At 42.4% G+C, this 22,477-nt stretch overlaps 1 protein-coding gene across 1 annotated transcript in view; it reads left to right on the forward strand.

The window, feature by feature from the left end:
• LOC306822035 (potassium voltage-gated channel subfamily B member 1-like) overlaps positions 1 to 22,477 on the forward strand; it is a 43,737-nt gene that overhangs the window by 13,233 nt on the left and 8,027 nt on the right. The gene's annotated exons all lie outside the window — the stretch shown is intronic.

The following is a 22,477-nucleotide window of genomic DNA, read 5'->3' on the forward strand; positions in this document are numbered from 1 at the left end:
CAATAACATACAGTGTGCAAAAATAACTTTCAAAATGCTAAATTCCCTTCATGCTAAAAATAGAAATACCAAGAGTATAATAGCTGTCTGCATGGACTGAGCTTTATAAGTGTTTGTCTGCACTGTATTTACAGTACCCCATACTGTATGTGGGTGTGTGTATTTATCATGCTTCTCTGTGTGATTACAAAAGAGAAGGTGAGAGCGAGATGGTGTGGAAAAGAAAGGCCTTTTCTAGGTCAAAACAGTGAAGAGTTGCGGATTTTGGATCTATTTTAAACTGAATAAAAGGAACTTTCTTTGAGTCTTTGTTGTGGATGTTTTGTTGGAGGAAGTCTGAGTTAGGCTGTCAAACAGCTGTGCATTTCATCTGCCTTTTTGCAAAGTTTATTGGACAACATATGCAGACAGTGGTGTGAAGTAGAAACATTTGGGTGAGAAAAGCAGAAGTCATTTTACATTATATAGTCTTCTTTGTGAGCATATGACAATGTGAGAGAGAATGAAAGGACACATCTTTGTAGTATCAGTGAGCTAATATTGATTGTAAGGATGTGAGACTACTGTGGTGTGCTGACTGAGGAGGGACTCATGTTCATTTGTTGTAATTACATTTATTAGCAGGGCTTTCTGTCAGTGAGTATAATGTACTCCTCCTCCTCAGGTAGCTCACCTGAGACCCTTTGACCACTCACCAAATCCAATGAATTACATATACAGGTGTTTCTTAATTAAAAGGAGCCCTAAAAAAGGACCCATGCATGTATCTACATTAAATACAGCAATGCATTACGTTAAAACCAGTTGAGTTGATAGTCTGGCAGTGCAGAGTGGGTGGATTGTGTGAGTTTCAATTACAATCCCACTAATCTCCAGGCAGCAGTCCCATGAGGAACTATCTTCCCCAGTCGGCTGCCAGAGCCGCAGCCTACTCCTGCTCCAATTTCTCATGCTCCTTCGTCCGCCTACCTTGCAACAGCCAAGAGCACATCACCCAACCTCTGTCTGGTGTGAGACAGAGGCCACAAAGATGGAAAGTTTTGATGTTTTAACATGGGCGAAGCTGGAAAGGGGACAGAAATTGAAGCTTAAAAAAAATGAAAGGACAGTTATAAAATAATATGATTTTCATGGTTTTACTATTTAAAAGTAGATGAAAAACTAAGACTCAGTTTATTGTCAGACATATACTGGCTGCCATTTTACCACTTTAGAGTTGGCAAGGTTATTGTATATGGTAATGAACACCACTGGAAAGAAGCACAGTCACATAATACTCAGCTAAAGTAGCTTTTTGAGCTCATAATTATTGGAAAAACTACATTGTCTGGTCCCCACATCCTGGGAGTGACATTGATCACACAAACCACCTCAGACAGTTCCATCTCCCATGAGAGCAGAAGCTGAGAGTTGACTGTTTTAACTGCGCAGCTTGATGTAAATTGAAAGGCAGTGATCTGTAGGAAATTTGACTCCCCTGTTGTTACATTTACACATTTGTATTGACAGATGCATCTCTCCAATGACAAAAACACAAACGAATCAGGGACAGTTTGGGAAGTCTCACTGTCTAATAATAACAAGTTTGTGAGACAAAGGTCTGTTACATTGTCTGGATGATGGATAAAGGAATTAATTTATAAACTGACACAGCTTTCTTAACAGTTGATAACATTTAAGGCTACATCAAGCATTATTCCTCGCATAGCACAGAGGTATTTTAAATTAGCAGACTTAATGGTTTAAGTTGAAATCATGAACAGCAATCATAGCTAATGGCTGAAATGACAAACTGGGGCTAAGCATTTATGAAGTGTAGCTAGCCAGCTAATTTAGCTAAATTGAGCTTGATTTATTTAAAAACAATTTCCGGCCAACTCACCAGTTTTCTAATGTTTCCAGCTTGGTTTACAAGCTGATTTTGTGAAGGTTTTTTAGATAGCCCATGCTATTGATAGCTAGCTTCATTAATGTGCTGGAAAAATACACTTTGGAAGTTGATATGTGAGATGTGTGTGTGTGGTTTGTTTTTGTTCTCTCCTATCAATCATGTGAGCTGTGTGCGCACTGAGGCTTTTTACATGACTGTAGTTCCGAACTGATGAATAAATTATTTGAAGTGAGTTAAATTGAAATAAATTACATTGAAAGCTAACAAATTCCAGGCAAAAATGCAACTAATTAAGGTTTAAAAAAGGAGAACTGTAAGATTAGAAAGTTAGGGTTAGTCATCCCCTCAGAATTAAAGAGAGAAGTCTTTTCGGGTTCTCAATAACAGTGACTGTAAGATGTTATCTTCTCAAGCAAGTTGGCATACTTAAGTTTCATTTGTTTTTTTAAATGATCTTCAGCTGACATTTTATTGTCAACAATAAACATTAAATGTTTTCAAAGAAGATCTATAGGGTTACTTTGCCAAATGATATATAGAGTTAAAGAAACTAAATCACATTACAACAAATAAACAAGCTTCTACGTAGCTTGACCATTTGTAGTTTAGAGTATTGACCAATGACAACTTCAATTTAGGAGCAAGGGATTGAACCCCCAACCTTCAGGTATAACTTAGTCAGTGAAGCCAGTAGGCAAGACTTGCGGAACCATAACATTCAATCAGAGGAGACTTCATTGAGAATGAACAATTATTTATTTAACAATGAAATGTGCAACAATTTAGAATAAAACGTACAAAGTCTTTGGGGATTAGACTCCATAGTGACGACTTTGTGTACTCGGAGGGGTAATGAGGCCAACAGCTGGATGGAGGCTGTAATGAGCCTGAATCTGGACTCTGATGAGCTGGAATGGAGGTGACTGGGGTGGTGGTGAGTTGCAGTGCTTGTACTGAAAAGACAGAATGACTGTGGAGGAGAGGGAACTGTTTTAGCATTTTGCAGCAGCTGGATGATTGGTTTCGAAAGGTTGTGCCCAAATCTGGTTGGTTAAAGAATTTACCTATTATTAATCTATTATCAGCTGATCACCAGAGCAGGTAGACGGAGGAAGTAGTAGGTGACCAGTAGGAGGTTTAGGTAGAGAGAAAAGATGAATGAATATGTGATGAAATATACTGTAGCGTCCGTACGGACGTTAAGGATGACGAGAGTGTTCAATTAATAGCTTTTAATGAACCTGGTCACTGTCGGCCGTGACCACGCCGTTTTCAGCAGCGAACAACACAACTTGCCGTAACAATACAACTCTCTCTCCTACAGCCACTCAGCACGTTCTCTATGGTGCATTTACTGACTCTCCACATAATCGGAATTATGAACACATTACACACACACGCACTTTACAACATGAACCGTTACACTGTCCCCCCCTTACTGAATCCCTCGTCCCGAGGGATCGCAAACAAAGTCCCTGAGGTGACCCGGAGGCTTTTTTCGTCTCTGGGGCCGTGTGGTCAACCCTGCAGCATCCAGCTGCTGTGCAGGAGGTGAGTCAAGGGGTGGTGAAGTCTCACCTCTCCGAGATGATGTCGGGGTCCTGGGGTGTTGAAGTGGGCGCGCATCCCCTCGGTATGGGGCCAACCTGTCTCTGTGAAGAGCCACTCGTCTCCCTCTAGGGGGCAGCTGGACCCTATACACAACCTCCCCCAACCTCTCTAACACCTCACAGGGCCCCACCCAATGACAGTCTAACTTTGGACACCGTCCTTTCTTCCTTTTCGGGGTGTACACCCACACCAAGTCACCAGCCCCGAAGTCCTTGCCCCTGGACCTCAGGTCGTAGTTTCGTTTTTGCCTTACCCCTGCTTTTCCAAGCTGGTCACGGGCAAAAGCATGAGCTGACTCCATCCTATCCTGGAGCCTCCTGGCATATTCCGGCCCTGGCGGAGCTACTGGTGTGTCCGGAGGGTTTCCAAGAAACATCTCTGCTGGGGTACGCAGCTCCCGACCCAACATGAGCAGAGCAGGTGTGCAAGAGGTGGAATCCTGCACAGCAGACCTGTAGGCCAGCAAGACAAGGGGTAGGTGCATGTCCCAGTCGCGCTGGTGTTCTGCGGTGAGTATGGCCAGCTGCTTCGCCAGAGTCCTATTGAACCGCTCGACGAGTCCATCACTCTGTGGGTGCAGAGGTGTGGTCCGAGTCTTCTCCATTCCCAGGCGCTCACACATGGCAGAGAAAACTGCTGACTCAAAGTTTCTTCCTTGGTCGCTGTGGATAGTCTCAGCTGCCCCGAATCTGGCGAACATGCCCTCCACCAGCACATCAGCAACAGTTTCTGCCTCCTGGTTCGGTATGGCGTACGCCTCTGGCCATTTCGTAAAATAATCCATGGCAGCCAGGACATAACGGTTCCCCCTGTCTGTGCGTGGGAAAGGGCCCATTATGTCCACGGCTACTCTCTCCATCGGGGCTCCCACTGCCAGCTGTTGAAGCTGGGCGCGGGATTGGTCGGGGGGGCCTTTATGCGATGTGCAGAGGTCACAGCGGCGGCAAAAGTCCTCCACGTCCCGTCTGAGCTGGCCCCAGTAAAAACTCTGCTGCACCCGGCGAAGGGTCTTTGAGACTCCAAAATGCCCCGCTCCAGCCGTGCCATGACAGGCTTTTAACACATCTTCTCTTAGAGCTCTGGGGACCACCACCTGCCACCTTTCCCCTCCTGTAGCTGGCACTTTCCAGGCTCTCTGAAGTACCCCGTCCTTAAGTCGAAGAGCTGAAAACTTCTCGTAGAGTCCCTTCGTGGTAGGGGAGCACCCGGCGACCTCATTCCGATAGGGCCTCCTTCCGGACTCCACCCACAGCAGCACTGGTCGGAGATCGGCATCTTGCTCTTGATGCACTCTCCATTCTGATGACCCAACAATCTGCGCTGCTCTGCAGACTAGTCCATTCTCACCGAGCACAGGGTTGTGCCCCTCCTCCGTGCAGAGCTCCACCTCCCGAGCATCCCTCTTTTCGCAGTACCGACAGCCATCAGAAGCACAGGGCCGGCGGGACATAGCATCAGCGTTAGCATGGCGAACTCCAGCCCTGTACTCCACCTGGAAGGTGTATGGCGCCAGCTCCTCCAACCAGCGTGCAATCTGCCCCTCTGGTTCCTTGAATGACATCAGCCACTGGAGTGCTGCATGGTCTGACCTGACAGTGAAGGGCAGGCCGCAGAGGTAATACTTGAAGTGGCTTATTGCTCTCACGATTGCTAGGAGCTCTCTGCGTGTCACACAGTAGCGTCGTTCAGCTTTGTTGAAGGTCTTGCTGAAGTACGCCACCACTTTCTCACCTTCTGGCCCCTTTTGGCTCAGCACAGCACCCATCCCGACATCACTGGCGTCTGTGTCTAGGACGAACGGCTGGCCAGGATCGGGGGGGGTGAGTACGGGGGACTCTGTCAACGCCTTCTTTAAAGAGCTGAAGGCCTGCTCACAGTCTGCTGTCCATATAAAATCAGTGTCTTTTTGTTGCAGGCGGAAGAGGGGTGCAGCTATACAAGAAAAGCTGCGAACAAACCGCCTGTAATAGGATGCCAGTCCAACGAAGCTCTTGAGCTCCCTCAGGTTGGTGGGGGCCGGCCATTCATTCACTGCACGCACCTTGTCCTCCAGCGTGCTGATGCCCTCTCCTCCAATCCTGTGACCCAGAAACTCCAACTCCTTCCTCATGAAGCAGCACTTGTCGGGGTGAAGCTTTAGTCCTGCTGCTGATATCTTCTGCAGAACCTGCCGCAGGGCTCCCAAGGCCGCCTTGAAGGCACTACCGTGGACCAAGATGTCATCCAAGTAGACAAGGCACTCCTGCCTGGGGACGTCAGCCAGCACCTTCTCCATTAGGCGTTCAAACGTGGCGGGGGCGTTGCACAGGCCAAAACTGAGGACCCGAAACTGCCACAATCCTCTGCCGGTACAAAAGGCAGTTTTCGGCCTGGCTGAGGGGCTGAGGGGCACCTGCCAGTATCCACTGCGCAGGTCTAGTGAGGAAAACCAGGACGAACCTGACACCAAGTCCAGCGACTCATCAATGCGGGGCAATGGATATGAGTCCTTCTTGGTCACGCTGTTCAGTGGTCTATAATCAACACAAAACCTCATCTTCGAACTCTTCTTCTTGTTAACCATCACCACCCCCGAGGCCCAGGGGCTGTCAGAGGGCTCAATTATGCCGGCCTTTAGCATCTCATCGATTGCCACCTCTGCCGCTGCTTGGTGTGCCATGGGGAGACGACGAGGGCGTGTCTTGATGGGTTGGGCATCACCAGTGTCAATTTCGTGCTGTACCAGGTGTGTCAGGCCCACCTCTTCCTCCGTAAGCGCAAACATGTCCTGAAACTCGAGCAAAACCTGCCACAGCTCTTCCTGCTGCTCAGGTTCCAAGCCGTCACAGCTGCGCTTCCATATCTCCCTCACTGCAGTCAATCTGACCGGGGCAGGGGAGGAGGGGGGTTCAGGGGTGAGAGCGGGAGCTTGGGGTGCCACTCCTGGCTGATAATGAATCTCGCCAGCTCTTGACGCTTCCAGCTGTGACCCCAGGGCCGGTGTGGGGCGCACCAGTCCCACAATGGGGCCCTCCGGGAAAGCCAGTGTGTTCCTCCCCAGGTCTAGCACACAGCGAGCGGCCCGCAGGAAGTCAAGTCCTATGATGCATGGATCCTGGACTGCTGCAACCCACACCTCAAAGTCCTTTACAAGCCCCCCTATCCGGATAGCCACCCTCCCTCTCCCCAGCATCGGGGTCAGTTCACCAGTCACCGTACGCAGTTTTACCACTGTAGGCTCCAACCGTGTCCCCGCTGGAATCACATCCGGTCTCATCAGCGTCGCAGTGGAACCCGTATCAACAAGGGCTATGCGCTGGGTCTCCGCCAGGGTAACGGGGACATGGCAGAAGTCGCCCGAGTGAGTCCAGCCCACCACCCTTGCAGACTCAATGCTGTCATCTGCTTCTGGGGGAAGTGGAGCCAGGTTTCCCCGTCTGTGCTGCTGGGCTCCACCGCCTACCAATGGGGCAGCGTGGGACACAGGGACAAGGGTCTGCACCGTCCCGTCTATGCAGACCCTGGGCCGTTTCCCGGATCACCAGCCCGCCTAGGGCACCTTACGCTGATGTGGCCAACCTGACCACACACCCAACAGACAGGGGGACTGCGACGAGGGCGGGTATCGTTGCGTAGTGGTTGCAGCGACACGGCCCGGACCAGTTCAGTCAACTCAGTGGCCCAAGCTGGCTTCTCTTGGTCTGGATCCACTTGAACCGCAGATCTCACAGCAGGTCCACCGTCATTGTGGTCACATCCTGCGGGCCCTCCAATAATCTCCCTCTCCAACGCCAACTCCAGCGCCTCCTGCAGGGTGCGGGGGTGGGCCAGCTGGGTCTGAACACGCAGCTCCCTGGGTGTTATGGCACGAACAAACTGGTCCCGGGCTAGCTCACTCTGCACATCAGCAGGCATGTGGGCGTATGCCTTTCTCGCCAGCGTCTCTATGTCATTAGCCAGCAAACGAAGCGGCTCCCCCGGCCGTCTCTGTCGGTTAGACAGCTCAGAGCGCAGAACCCCAGGCTGGCCGCACTGTCCAAAACGCCGCTGAAGGGCACCCACTAAAGCCCCGTAGTCATCCCTCTCGGCTGGACTAAGCAGCAACAAGCATGCTAGCGCGTCATCAGTGAGGCAAAGGGCAAGCTGGAGTGCCTTATCTGCTTCAGATCAGTCCATGGCACGTGCTAGCAGCTCAAACTGGGCATGGAAGGCAACCCAGTCCGCCTTACCGGTGTACTTTGGCGTTTTCACCTGGAGCTGGCTCGTAGCCCGCGCAGAGTCACACGTTTTGGCGCCAGCGTGCTTCTCCCCACCTGAAGAGCCGAACCCGGCATCAGCAGCTAGCCTCCTGGCTGATTGTCTCAGGCGCTCCATGTGGTTCGCATCACGGCTCCACATATCGCCGTAGTCGCTGTCCGTCACCTCCTCCTTCATTTCAGGACGCGTGCTGGTAAACTCTCGATGGGAAGCCATGCTGTTGGCACGATGCATAGCTGCGGCTAACGCTAGCGGCTAACTAACTCCGTAGTTTTACTTCTGACACCAATGTAGCGTCCGTACGGACGTTAAGGATGACGAGAGTGTTCAATTAATAGCTTTTAATGAACCTGGTCACTGTCGGCCGTGACCACGCCGTTTTCAGCAGCGAACAACACAACTTGCCTTAACAATACAACTCTCTCTCCTACAGCCACTCAGCACGTTCTCTATGGTGCATTTACTGACTCTCCACATAATCGGAATTATGAACACATTACACACACACGCACTTTACAACATGAACCGTTACAATACTCAGTCTTCCTGCTGAGCTCCATTAGATGAACACTTTTCCTTCTATACAGTTTTTGTTTGGGTTTGGATGGGCTGAAAGCAACTATAGAAAATGTAAATACAACTTTTGAAGTTCTGTTGCTTGTTACCTGTGATGTTAAAAAAAAAAACCAAGATAATCAGCTACAACTGAGCCTACTTGATGCTTTTTTTAATTAATAAAAGGTCTTTTACATTTGCAGATCCACCACTGACTTTTCCATCAAAGTCTTGAGTGTTGATGAAGACAGCAGGTCCAAGTTGTAATTTTATTATGCTCTTATGTAATCTTCCTCTTGTTGTGGTCAGCACAGTGTAGCAGACACAGCTTACAAGATGATAGAAGGCTGCTCATTAGTGCCTCTTCATCAACCCTCTGTCCAGATCAAGAACAGTATTAGTCTAAAATCCCACAGGCTTTCTCATGAAAAACTCCCCTCTGTGAATAATGCCTCCAACAGTGTTGACAAATCTCAAAGGATTTGCTTTCTAATCTTAGCGTGATCTCCCACTCTCCGAGTGTAATGCCAAAAAGTGATTACATATATGCTCACAATGGGAAACTTGTGAACAAAGAGTATACTGACAGGGCTAAAGACCTGGTATATTGTTGCTGTTGTAGAGTTTTTGTATTTTTGTCTCTAATTCTATTATGAGAAATGTTACTCAAACCACATCCCTGACAAAAAAAAGTTTGGTTCGAAGAATGTAGAGATGATTTGGTATAAGAACAAAAAGGATTTTTTTGGTTTAAGGGCTCCATGCCTCAAACAAAAAATGTCAGTTGTATTGATCACTCGTCTCACTTGCACCCTTCAATCACATGAAAGGTTGACATCAGACTTACAGAACTTCTGGTAACAGGATGTGATTTTCCAGTAATCACTGAGGCGCAGAGCAGCCTCTCTTTAATATATTAACCATCAGAGTAGTTGCATGATGGGCATGTCACCAGCTGCACTAGCAGAGGAAGAGGCAGATTAGTGGATGGGAGGAATAACAGCTGCAAATTAAAACGGCTTCCTGATTGATTTCTTTTTGACAGAGAGCAGTGTGATCAAACAGGCAGTAAAGTGCTGTTTACTAAATCTAAAAAAAAAGTATTATTTGATCCATAAAGGCAACTGCATGTGGGGAGTGACTGGAGTTGAGGTCACAATGCCTTATCTAGGGATCTTAAACGTGTGGTAAAAGGGTGTAAGGGGCTTGAAGAGAACATATAGTGAGGGTCAGAACAAGCGAGAGGGAGAAACGTTAGTGTGTTTTAATCTGATGTCAGCATCACCATGTATGGCAGTGATTGGCTGGGGCAGCGTGCTTGACTGTCGGCCAGTTTACAACAGGCTGGATGGATAAAGGCAGTGTGTGGACCATCACACAGCAGTCTGACATGTGTTTAGTTTTCCAGTTAGTCCAGTTCTCCACTTGAGCTTCATGTCTGGTAAAACTACAGTGAGAGGCCAGAATTGGGAAACACAAATCACTTTCGGATCATGTTTTGTCTGGCATCATTGAATTGCACCTGCTCAGTTCTGACCAGACACTTGTGACTTTCTCTCTGCCTAATGTCTCAGTGCCCTCTATTATTTAGGGTTTTGTTCCATTTGCAAATCATTGTCACACAACTGAGACACAGGACACAACAGACTGCAAGTCAGGAGTCTGCTACAGTCTATGCTGGCTCTTTGCCAGCAGTTAATGATCTGCACGCATTTCTCATTCTAAGTGTTTCATGACAGGATGACAGGATTGAGGCTTGACACAGGGAGCAAATAATAAACACTCTGACAGTGTTATATATCACCCTTTTTTTAAATGTACGTTATCTGTGATTTTAGTCATCAGTCTCCTCACTTCAACAGAGCCATGTGCTCATATCATTACTGTGGCATCTCTGAAACACATTCTGCCAATAGTTTGTTCTTTTAGGAATGTACACAGTCTGAGGCTAGGCTAACAATGTATCTGGAGCAGTGTCAGTGTTTACTCAGTTTTCTTTTCCATAGAGATTCTTGTGTTGGTTTTGCATGCAGTAAATATGGAGCTAAGCCTGATGTGACTGTTTTTATCCCTCATGTACAGTAACAGAGGTTCGCTGACACTGTGTCAGAGGGCTATACCAACTTACTTGTGTTCTTGACCTTGCCTAGTAGCGTGCAGAGAATTGTAGCTTTTTTTTTTTTTTTTTTTGACTGGTATTGCTTTTTCCTAGAAAACACCTTTATTTTTTTAAAAAAAAGCTAAATGTGACTATTCTAACTCTACCTAGTCTGATTCAAAGCCCAAAACACGAAAATTAGAACAAGATAAGTCGAAGAACAGTATGAAATTATAATAATTGATAATCTGGACCCTGATTTTTGGTGTGCTTGACAACTCTTGTTATGTTTTCTCAGAATCACTGAACTTTTGACTCAGTGTTGCCAAAAATCACCAGTGACAATCTGTGATCAATACTAATGGAGACCCGTGTCTCCATGAACACAGATTGTCATCAGTACTGATCTCTTTGACTGTGTGCCTCACTGTGAACACTGGCCTCTGTATTTTGTGTCCTGTCATGTGAATGCCTTATTGCATCTGTTATGCAAATGCTAACAAGCCTTACATCACCATGGAAACTATCCACTAAAGTACTACAGTCTTCCTGTGAAAAGATCTGCCTATACTATGCCGCTGTCTGCCCATTCATGTGTATGTATGTGTAAGTGCTAATGTATATGTGTGAAAAACAAGAACGTGTGAAAGACGCGAGAAGAGAAGAGAAAAGGCCTGTTTTTTCCTCCTATCTCCCTCTGTATACTGTATACTACAGAGCTTACTGTACCTTGACATGATCATCAACATGCAATCCTGTTTCAGGCAATCAACAGATCTCATGCACTTGCCTGTCATTGTTTGCATTGGCTATTTGCTGTGACTGACAGTTAGAAACGCTTTTCTGTTTTATTACACAGCCCAGCTGCCCTGATGTACACGGAAAATCTTCCATACTCATGTTTCACTGCAAACACAAAAATGACAATGTAAATTGTCTTGTTATGTTTTACTCTGCATTGAAAGGCTCAATCTCAAAGCAAGCTGTAATGAATGTTTTTATTTTTGTTCGAAGGCCTTTAAGCTAAATATGAATGGTTGTCTTTTAAAGGTTAGATCCCTCTTTACTGTTATTGTTGTTATAAATGTCAGACTCTGTTTCTTTTTCTCTGTCTTACTTTGTAGAATTGGAGAACATATGTATAATTGTGTTTTTCTGCCTCTTTTTTTAGACATTGACATGTTAAGTAAAATTGCACTTGAGGGACAGATGTGAATATCATGATCGTTGTAATTTGGGTGTAATCAGGGTGCTGATATTTAGTGTTATAGCCCATTCTCGAGGGAAATATTAAAACAGTCTACAAGTTTTACACAACCAGTTACAACGTAATTACACAACTTTAGTGGACTGTTTCCAAGCAAACCAAACATTTTCTTACAGTTGTTGTGCATGTCTACATTTTACTGCAAGCGGCTACTTTGTATTATATAATTTATCTGTTGGCCTATGTTTCAATATCGTGCAAAAAAAAAAAAAAAAAGAGTCTGTTGTTGGATTGTTTATTAAACACAACAATAAATAGAAATAGAAATTATGAAAATATAAAGAATGTAGTTGGGTGTTTATAAATTGTTTTAAGGAAACCACACCGAGAAGATATGCTACATCATATACAGAACAACCTAAATATCTATCGTAACTAAATGTCATATAGTGTTGTATAATGTTATTTTAACATTTCATTGAGATGTTTAAAAAAGTAGGTCACTCCTTATGTTTCCCTCCTGCCTGTTGCCTAAAGGGCATTCAGTGCCTGTACATCTCAGCTGCATACATCCTACATTTCTTCTCCCTTTTCTCTCTACATTATGTATTTCTGACCTCGCTGTACATCAGAGAAAGAGCGGGTGCCTCAGAGTGCTATGGTCTCTGGAGCACAGGACATGAGAAAGAAAAGAGCAGAGCAGGGGGGACATTTAGTGGTGTTTCACTGATGAAAGGGACGTAGTGTACAGAAACACACACACACACACACACACACACACACACACACATACCCCAGAGCTGTGGTCGTCAGTGGTCAGTACTACTTCCACCCCACTGAATGATTTAAAAGTAGAGTCTGGGACTCAGAAGGTGTCGTACTTACACAAAATGAAAAATGAATGGTTTTATGTCACATTTTACATCCATGTTACCGTAAGTTTGTAAGATTAATAATTGTTAGAATATTCTTGGTTTCTGAAGCAACAAGCTGAGGGTGAAATCTGCTGTGCTGTTACCGGGAATTTGGATAATTATTTCAGCCAGCTGGATGCTTAATTTTTCTGCTGAGGCACACATGAACTGCTGAGGGACACATCTATCTATAAATCTAGGAATCTCTGTGTGTCTGTGTGTTTGTTAGTCAAGTGTTTCGACAACCATTCACCCGATCGACATCACTCTTGGATGGAGTGTTGCTGTGGACTCAAGGAAGTGCAGTGCTGATTGTGAAGTTAGGATGAGCTCAGATTTGTGGCTAAAATAATTTTTTAATGGTGAAATCCTACTGAAGCATACCCTACCAGAAACACCAGACAAGCAGAAAGATCACACATAAAGTGAGAGTAGTGGAGGGCAGAAAAAGTACTAAGTCATTACAATCAGTTCAGTAAAAAAATCATACAAAGTATTAATTCACCGAGACATTCAGCCAGTGTTCTTTGCATCACTGAGTTGATTTAGTTTTGCCAAATAGACGCCATCCCATTTTCCTTTTGAACATTTAATGTGGCAAGCTTTTGAATTTACGCTAATGTTAGCTAACTGTTGTTAACAACAGCGGATGAAATCAATTAGCCAATGTTGCGTAACTTTGTTTGCTAACATAACACCGTACTAGGCCCGTATGGCCTTTTGTGTGTTTGGCATTTTTTGTGATTCCCCTTTGCTTAGCTGTTATTTAATGTTAACGTTAGCAACATAACGTTAATGTTTTCCTTACTGCTGTCCTCTTCACTAAACAGAATCGTATCACTTAAGTGTATACGCACAGTGACATTAAATATAGGTGTATGTATACAAGATCACCTCCATAATGTCATATCTAAAATGCAGTCAAAGACTAAGGTTCTTGAATGACTGCACCTAAATCTTAGCAAACCCAATCATCTGTGTTGTCTTGAGACATAGCCTCTACTATTGCTAGATCAGACAACTATGTCACGGCAAGTATTTTCCAACACCTTAAGATGTGCCATATTGCATGTGAAGTTGTTTCGCTGAGCACAACACATTGTACCTAGCCCTTCTTGCCCAGCCACGTTCTGATTAAGCACATAACCAACAAGCACATTCTGCACTAGTGCTTTAAAATCAAGATTAGTGGCCATGTCTGTCTCTATGTTTTCTGGTGAATTTATTTTCATGGCTACAGTAAGAAGTCTGGCAGACAGGTATCAGTTATGATGACTTCAGTATTGATGCAATTGCAATTTCACAAGTAGGCCTACATAGAGACAAGTATGTCTCTATGGAGTTGTTCAAAAAAGATGTTTGATCAATGTATGTAAGTTCAGATCCCACATGACAATTGATCAAATAATATGGGTCACAGTTGAAGGAATATAGTTTGACATTTGGTCACTGAGAGTTAAAGAAGAAGATGTATACCTCTGCTGTCTGTACAATCTACACTAGCATGATCACTGAAAAAGCAAGCATGACATAAGAAAGCAGCGTAATAAAATTCATATCCCAGTACCTGCAATAAATTCAGGAATTCATTTAACATTATCCTACAGTTTTGTAACGTTTTGACAAGCTACGTTAAATATGTGGATTTTGTAGTTCTCGTCTGCGTGCTTATTAGCAAGGATAGATGTTTTCCAGTTTCCAATTCAGGTCTGATTTCTATTGAGTGGTTTATCAATATGTTGAAAGAAAAATCCAGGAATATTAAACCAGGAATGTTAAGAAGACTAAATCAATTAGTTTCATGACTACCTGCACAAGTTTGTGTGTCGTCGTTAAAAAAAAGCTACAGACAGCTTTTTTTTTGCTATCATTCTCACAAGATCACTCACTTCACTCGCATTGTTCACACAGACACTGATAATAGATTAGGTTTTCTCTCAAATACTATAATGGAAAATATTTGATAAAATTACTGGTTCCAAAGTCAACATTTAAAGCAAAGAAAATCACAGATTTTGGGGAAGTCAGAGATTATGAAAACAGAAGGGTCAAGGGCAACACACCCAGGATTTAGTCGGGACATCATGGAGTAGGCTATGTCAAAACAAGCCATCCAAGGAGGAGATGGAGGAAGAAATGAAGTTACAATATTTAATCACCATTGCATCAAATCATTTTACTTTCTGAAATTTTAGAGTAAATTCATGATTGTTATTTTCTGAATTAAAAGAAACAGGTATTGTTATATCTGGATGTAATTTAGCAACCTTCCAATCCAAAGGAAATAAACATATTTTCAAACTGTGCTAAACACAACTTAAAACTAAATCAGTCATAAACAGAGACCCTCATTGGCTTCTGACATAGCTACCATTTTTACACCTGCAGTTTTACACTAAAGCTGTGGTAAACTTATCATCTCCTCACTACGACTTCCTGTTTTTTAGAATAGACATAAGACAGAAATGATTTTCTTCTCTGACTTCTCTGGTAAGACACAAACCACTTTATTTCCAGAATATGTTAACAATTGCCCTAAAACAGTGTCCAGCAGCTTTTAATGTGATTACACGTGAGCCTTAGACCTTGTGTTGAATGTCATTACTGTAGATGTCTTGTCCTGAAACTTTAGTGTACAACTGATAGGGCATCATACAGGATTATGAGGGACACCAGGCATCTCCTGTTTCAGGTGGTGTTCACAGTAAGCGGTTGAGGCAACTCTCTTTACTTTAGTGCTGACATCCAATAGTGTCACTGGAGCCCACTGATATCTGCTCTTTAAGGTAAACATCGAGCAGGGCAGCAGAACCACAAGGGCTAGACACCTGAGATGGGGAAATTAGGGAACATTACTTAGATATCAGCAGACACCAGGCATTTCATCAGACCTCTGTTTCCGCTCAGATCAGGCTTCGGATTTGAGATCCAACCATGTGATTGGCATTTGTAACTATGAAGATAGTCGCGAGGTAAATGTCAAAGCTTGATTGCAGTAAAGTGAAATTCCACTCTTCTAAACTTCATCTTGTTACTGGACCGAGACAACTTTCTGCAGGAAGTGTCATGTGTTCAATCTTTCTTTCCCAGAAACATTTTCTCTGAGAGGTTGTGAACTTATTTATCGGCTCTCCTGGCCTCCTGTTTGCATCCTGCTTGTTATCTTTTCTGAATCTATAATGTGTAATGGTCTCTGATTTTCTTTAGGGGGCCTCTCTCCTGATCATTATTTTCTGTAAATGCAATTAAACCTGACTCTACTAGATTGATTGTGACTGACTCTTCAGTTCCTCATCATCCCTATGTAACGAACACAACCACTAGATCTTGGTAAAAAAGACTAGAAAGAAACAGTCATTTTGTTTTGCACAATGCTGCCAAATGGTCCATTTTCACAGAGTTGGTGGTGATTCAGCGTGATATGTTTTGTTCTTTTCTTTTCTTGCCTGCTTACGGTCGTGCCAGTTTCAGCGTGAGCAAAGACCATAGCAACAAGAGCCAGATGGAGCTCAAACCTGTAAAAAAAAATGTTTGAAAGAACAAAGACAGATTTTGAGTTCTTGTCATTTTGAGCTGAGTATGATGTGCCTTCACTGAGTGGAGATGTGATCATGCTGTGAGCCATGAGTCTTTCGGTGAGCTATAATTCAGGCCCACACAGAAACACCCACTGTATGGTACATCTCAAAAGCAGTGTTTCCATACTTACTCCATTAGTGATGCTCAATCATGCAGGCTGTGTTTTTTTTTTTTTTCATCTCCTGCATGGAGTAGAAGCTTGTCAGCCCACTGAGGGGCCCCACAACAGGCGAACACGAACAGACCGGCACACACTGTGAGGAAGACCTGCTGTCTCTCAGACTCAGCAGAGTGCAGAGGGACATGGGTCGTCAAAAGTTCAGCTCCAATCATCTCACCTAGAGCTGTTTTGATGTTGTGTAGTTCAAGACATTAGTGGTTAACACACAAAAAGAATCTTATAAAATCATTCATAATATAAAGGTTATATGGATTTTTGCTCTACCAATAAATAGAGGATCGTCTTGTCATTTTATAACATGACTATCTATGATTAGAACTTAATTGAGTGCTTAAACTGATTTATGTGCCTTATAAAAGCAGAGAGACGAGAAAATTTTCTTTCTTATATATGCTTTTCTATATTCTTCAGATGTTTGTGAATCCTATTGGTGGAAGGACTGTAACAAGAGCCCAGATGTTTTATCAGGGCGGTCAAACAGTTAGCACAGACATATACATCACACTTCAGCCACAGGGGAGCAATCGCTCCTCTCACTTTTTCACTCTGTCACTTTCTTATTTCAGCTTCATTTTTCAAACACCTTTGTTCCTCTCTTTCAATTTCTCAACCTTTATCTGACCTTCAGGAAAGGAATCTTTTCCTTTAAACTAGTTTCAAATTTGCTTCTACAAATGCTCAAACATTTATGTTACAAATACCTTTATCATGGTACATATTGTATATTATTATTATTAATAATAATAATTATTATTATAGTGTATTGTATATATTGTATATCAATTGTAACATTAACTTGAAAATTGCCACAAAAAAACCCACTAATGCATTAGTTCACATAACATGCCCTGCTTCTGTGTTCAGCATCATTTTAGTACCACCTTCACACTTCAGAAAGGACACATTCAGTGTGTAGCCGCAAGCTCAGTGATCTATCTCCTTGTCTCTACCCAAACACACGGCACAGGATAGGAAACAAGTCCCCTGCTATATAGGCTCAAAGTGAAATGAAAAGGTTGTCTTGTCAAGGTGAAATGAGGCAAATGAGTCAGTGAGAACATCTGTGCTGCACACAGGGGTTCTTGTCCAGGAGATGCTTTAAGTGGTTCTATATCTGGTGTCGAAACAGATGGGAAAGTTGGACTGGGGGTGGTTATATAATTTGAAACAATTTAGTGCTTTGGAACTGGGTTGTAAGTTAATAAAATAATAATAAAAAGGTGGTTTATTAGAATTATTAGTCTTTTTAAGCTGTTTAATACCTTAGCTTGTTAAAAATGGCATCAAATGTGTAAACAATATCTCTTAAAAACACTTACAACACTTTGCAGTCTTTTTCTCTCTGCTCTCCCCCACCAACCCTGCTGGAAATAATCTTTAGCCCAGCCATTCTCAAAATCTCTTAAATTAATTCAGTTGCTTTTGCCATCTTGTAGTTACTGTATGTCAGTAGAGGTTGTGTCTGGTAATTTATAGTCATTGTATAAAAGAACACAACAAAGTGTAGTAGTGTGTACGTCATTAGAAACTTATGCTGTGCAGCTGAACATTGATCAAACCACAGAACTTCATTTTCAAATCTGGTTATGATTCAGAACTTTGCAAAGATACTCGAAGGCTTAACTTTGGGGGTTAATTATATGAAAAGTTGGAACAACCCAGAACATAATTAATAATACTGGTTTGGATGTATAGGATGTGTGTGTTCATGTTCTGTATTCCTTGTTTCAACAAACATATATTAATGTGTCATATTGTTGCTTTTTTCTTTTGAGTTGAAAAATGTACATAAACCCTCTAAATACTCTGAATGTACACATAGCTATAGCTAAATATAGTCCTCAACAATTACTAAGTCTATAAAAATATTTAAACAGAGAATCAAAAGGGATAGATGCATGTTTTTAGGGGTTTATTATTATTAGAAGAGGGCAGCAGGGAGAGACGTTTTGTGTAAGTCGAACTTTCTTCCAATTATTGTAATCCTGTTTTTATAGCTGGAAATGGCTTCTATGTTTTTTTTGGTGAGCAAAAAGATTATCCACTTTGTCTTCTTATAGAGCAATACTACCCGTCTTTCACATTGAACTCTATTAAGGACAAAAATACTGACAAGAATTCCACAAAGAGAACTACAGCAGACTATAGTCGGGAGGTCAGCTGTCAGCACACATGGCCAGAAAATATGTATCAGCAAATCACAGGTGTAGTACAATAAGAGGATTAGAGATGCCACCTTGTACTCAACATGTCCACAGAAAATAAAGTGAGTGAGTCACAGTGTGACATAATCCCTCCATTGATTCAGCACATGTGGTGAAAAGGACAAATCCATTAACGATGAGAAGGGACGTGAAATTAATCAGCATTTCACAGCTTGACACAAGGGAAAGCCCAAAAAACAAGATGACTAGATTTTTTTCGTTGACTACAATGCCATTTAGTCTATCATCTGTTGATTGTCTGTTATTTGTAATTGTCAGTTTTGTGTTGTGTATCTCTAATTAAATATACTCCTTAGCAGTGGTGATTACATTGGCTTTTTTTCCCCATTATATATATATATATATATATATATATATATATATATATATATATATATATATATATATATATATATATATATACACACACAGTATATATATACACAGTGTATATATATATATATATATATACACACAGTATATATATACACAGTGTATATATATATATATATATATATATATATATATATAGGGGAGACTTGTGTATCATTGGTCAAAAGTCACTGGCATTTATAGCTGTATTAGTTCAAATAATCAGCAAATCCAGGGGGCATGCTTTGACCCCTGTCACTGATCTACACTGTGGGTGACAGAGGATGCTGCCCTGCTAGGACTATATAAAAATAAAGCACGTTTAAAGATAGCATGTGCTTTTCTTATAACAATTAGGTTCCATTTGTATTCCACTTTCCACTTGATTTGAAAAAAAATCTCTTGTAGAGTCTTTGAAGACAAGTTTTCTTATTTTTATTGTAGTAGAATGGAGGGAAATGAACTGCTGGCCTTTTCAAACCAGCCATCCCTGCTCATTACAAGCCTTTAGTTGTTTTCTGGCTATCAAGCAGCCTCAACTTGCTATCTTTCTTCCTGTTCACAAAATAAAAAAATCTTGGTGATTAATTTTTTTATTTTTTTTAGAGATATTTCACATTATGTGTTGCTCAGTTTGATATGGCACTTTCATAATTGTCTGACGCTATTAGTCAGGCTGCACAAAAGCTGACTGCATTATATGCAACTGTGGCAAATTATTTGAAAATCAATATTTACTTATTCCTCCAAAATTTAAGGTTATACTAATGCAATCTTGCCACCTAACACATAATTGTGAAACTCATATGACACTGTTTCTCTTAGAGACCTCCTGCTGTGGGTTTATTGAAGCCCTCCTTCCCTGTCCATCTTTCCTTTGATCAGGCATGAAGCAGAAATAACCTTGTGCGGTGAAAGCAGTGAGAAAAACAGGCTTTGCAGTTGGTCATGGCCCAGTGAGCACCCAACTCACACGCACCTTTTCCAGCATAGGATAGCTGTCACTACTGTAGGATACTATATTATATATTCAGTCTCCTGCTTCCTAGCTAGAAGGGAAGGAAGGCTTGAGGCTAATTAGTAAGCTAGTAGTGAATGCCAGTCTTTGTGTTTGGATGTACATTATTCATGTGGTTTAGAATTTTATGATAGATGAGTGTGTGTCAGAAATGGGCTAAAGAAGCAGCTCTCTTAGATTCACCTTGCATTTATGTAAAACAGGAAGTGGGATTGGCTTTCCCCATGACCTCACTGCTTCCCAATAAGAGCTAATGAGGTAACACAACACTTACCACAAGCGTTTTAAACAGTGCCTTATTGACTCTGCTGCATTATTGCATCATTATAAAATATATTAACCCAAATGTTTATCGAGCTTTTATACACTGTAAGAACACACCTATAATTGTATTTTCTGTTTCTTCTCTCTTTTTATATACTCTGTATGGCAGCTGCATATAGTTTTTGATTTACAATTTCCTTATTTGTGAGGGTGGCTACTGCAAACAGAAATCCTAGAAACAGCGTGAAGCACATTGCCTAACCAGGGATACTTACGAGCTGAAAGCACAGACTGAGTTTGCCTCATTCCCACTGTGTCACTCTGCCTACTGTGGACAATGTATCTCTATGGAAAAATTCACATTGCTATTGGGGTATTGGTAAGTTAAAGGTAGACTTTGTTGCTAGGAATGGAGCTGGACATGCTGGAGTTCTTCACACACTGAACCCCTCGGTTCAGTTTTAAACCCTTCTTCCGAATTTAGCAGAAATCATCAGCAAAAATCAGGCCTGGTCAGAACATGTGACTAGATTAGTCTCTATCTGATGAGGAGGGAATCCACTGGACAGTATTTGAAAACAAGGTCCCGTGGGTGGGTGCAGCCCATGAAAGGAAGAGGCTCAAATACAATGACCTGGTTGTGGAATTCAGAGAAAGAGGAGGCAGAGAAGGCAAGCTTTTGCAGCTGAGAAGGCACGAGAAGGCCTGGGGGCAGCAAATACTGAAAAATCTTTGCAGCAGGGATTGTGGCAGAGACATTGTTGCTGTCCACTGCCCAGTTACCGGCAGATGTTTTGGGTTAAGGGGCAAAACATGAATGGTGGTCCCCATGACACTGCTGCTAAGCAGTGGGAACCATTGGAGGTGCCGCAGTCCAAGAGCATAGCAGGAAAAGACCTACAGGTACTTGTTTAGTTGAATATACAGTAGGTAGACCATTTTGGGGAAGGCTCTGCAAGAGGTTCTCATTGCTGAGCTATTTGGTTCTTCAAGATAAAATCTCTCTAGACTTTCTCACATCTCAGATTTTGGTCTCCCTCACCAACAAGGCCATAATAAGTGTACAAACATTTATCTGTCAGGATTAATAAGCTTATGGGTACTGACTAGTACCAGAATATAATCCTGTTCACCATTGGTCTGGGACACAGCCTCCATAGTGACCTTGTGATGGATTTTCACAGACTATGGGACAGGACTAATAGGTGTGGCACACTCACACCTACAACTGTACAGCCTTGTTAATCCCTTGCACTATGACCAAACCTTATTGTACTCAGCCGATTATCATCATTAGAAGGTCGCTTAATGCCTCAGAGGCCTCAGCAGTCTGTCAGGCCATCTCAATGACCATGCATTGTGCGATTGGGAAAACTAAAACTACAAAACTAAAACTGCATTTTGAATTCTTGTGGTCTGGGCATTGACAATTTAAGCAAGGACAAAAATGGAAAGGGAGGTTGATTTAAAAAAAAACAAGAGTGACAGGGGTTTCAAACAATACATCTAAAACTCTCTGTTTCACTGTCACTTTCTGCATATATCAAGACTTGAAGGGAGAAAAAAAACTTCTACCCAAGAGATCACATGACCGCTCTGATCCTGTAACTTTGACATGCTGACATGGCATTTCATGAATACTTTGGAGGAAGTATTTTAGAAAGTTGAATGGGCCGTAAACTAACAGAAATTGCTGTTGCGAGTTTAGATATTTTAAATGCAATTTTGTAACACAAGTGGAGCCACAGCAGTTTGACATGCTGAGTTTCTAAGGGGTTTGACCTTCTGCCACTAACATCATTAAAGCCCTATTTCAATTTTCTGGAGTGTTTTAACTTTCAGCATGTGGTTCAGGGGCAGGGGACTGATAACTTTGGCTCCACCACTTGCCCAAGTTCACATTAACCAATGAGTGTATGATGATTGATGGTCTTATGCTTGCTGTAGAAATACAAATGTCTTTTATTAGATTTTGTTGTATAATTTGAGTATAACTGTGATTGTTTTACAAGATGGAAGCTTAAAATGTGATATAAACAACAGGTTCAAGGTAATGAGAAGGACCCTTGCACAAAAAGAAAACAGATGGCTTCAGACTTTGCATATTCAGGGAAGTCTTTTAATCTTATAGTTCAATCGCTTTCATCAAGGCAGTGATGTTCTGTTGATCAAACGTTTGCAGCTCGTTTCAAAAAGAACAGTAAATTAATCTGAAGTCATGCTATAAATGTATGGCTATGCATATCCTAAAAAGCACTTTGCATTTGGTTTTGTCACCTTATCCACACTGTCACAAACATATTGAAGTGAGCTGGTTTTTAAAGTGACCTTTAAGATTTTTAAATAA

This window comes from Symphodus melops (assembly GCF_947650265.1).
Source record: "Symphodus melops genome assembly, chromosome: 4".
NCBI classification, from domain to species: Eukaryota; Metazoa; Chordata; class Actinopteri; order Labriformes; family Labridae; genus Symphodus; species Symphodus melops.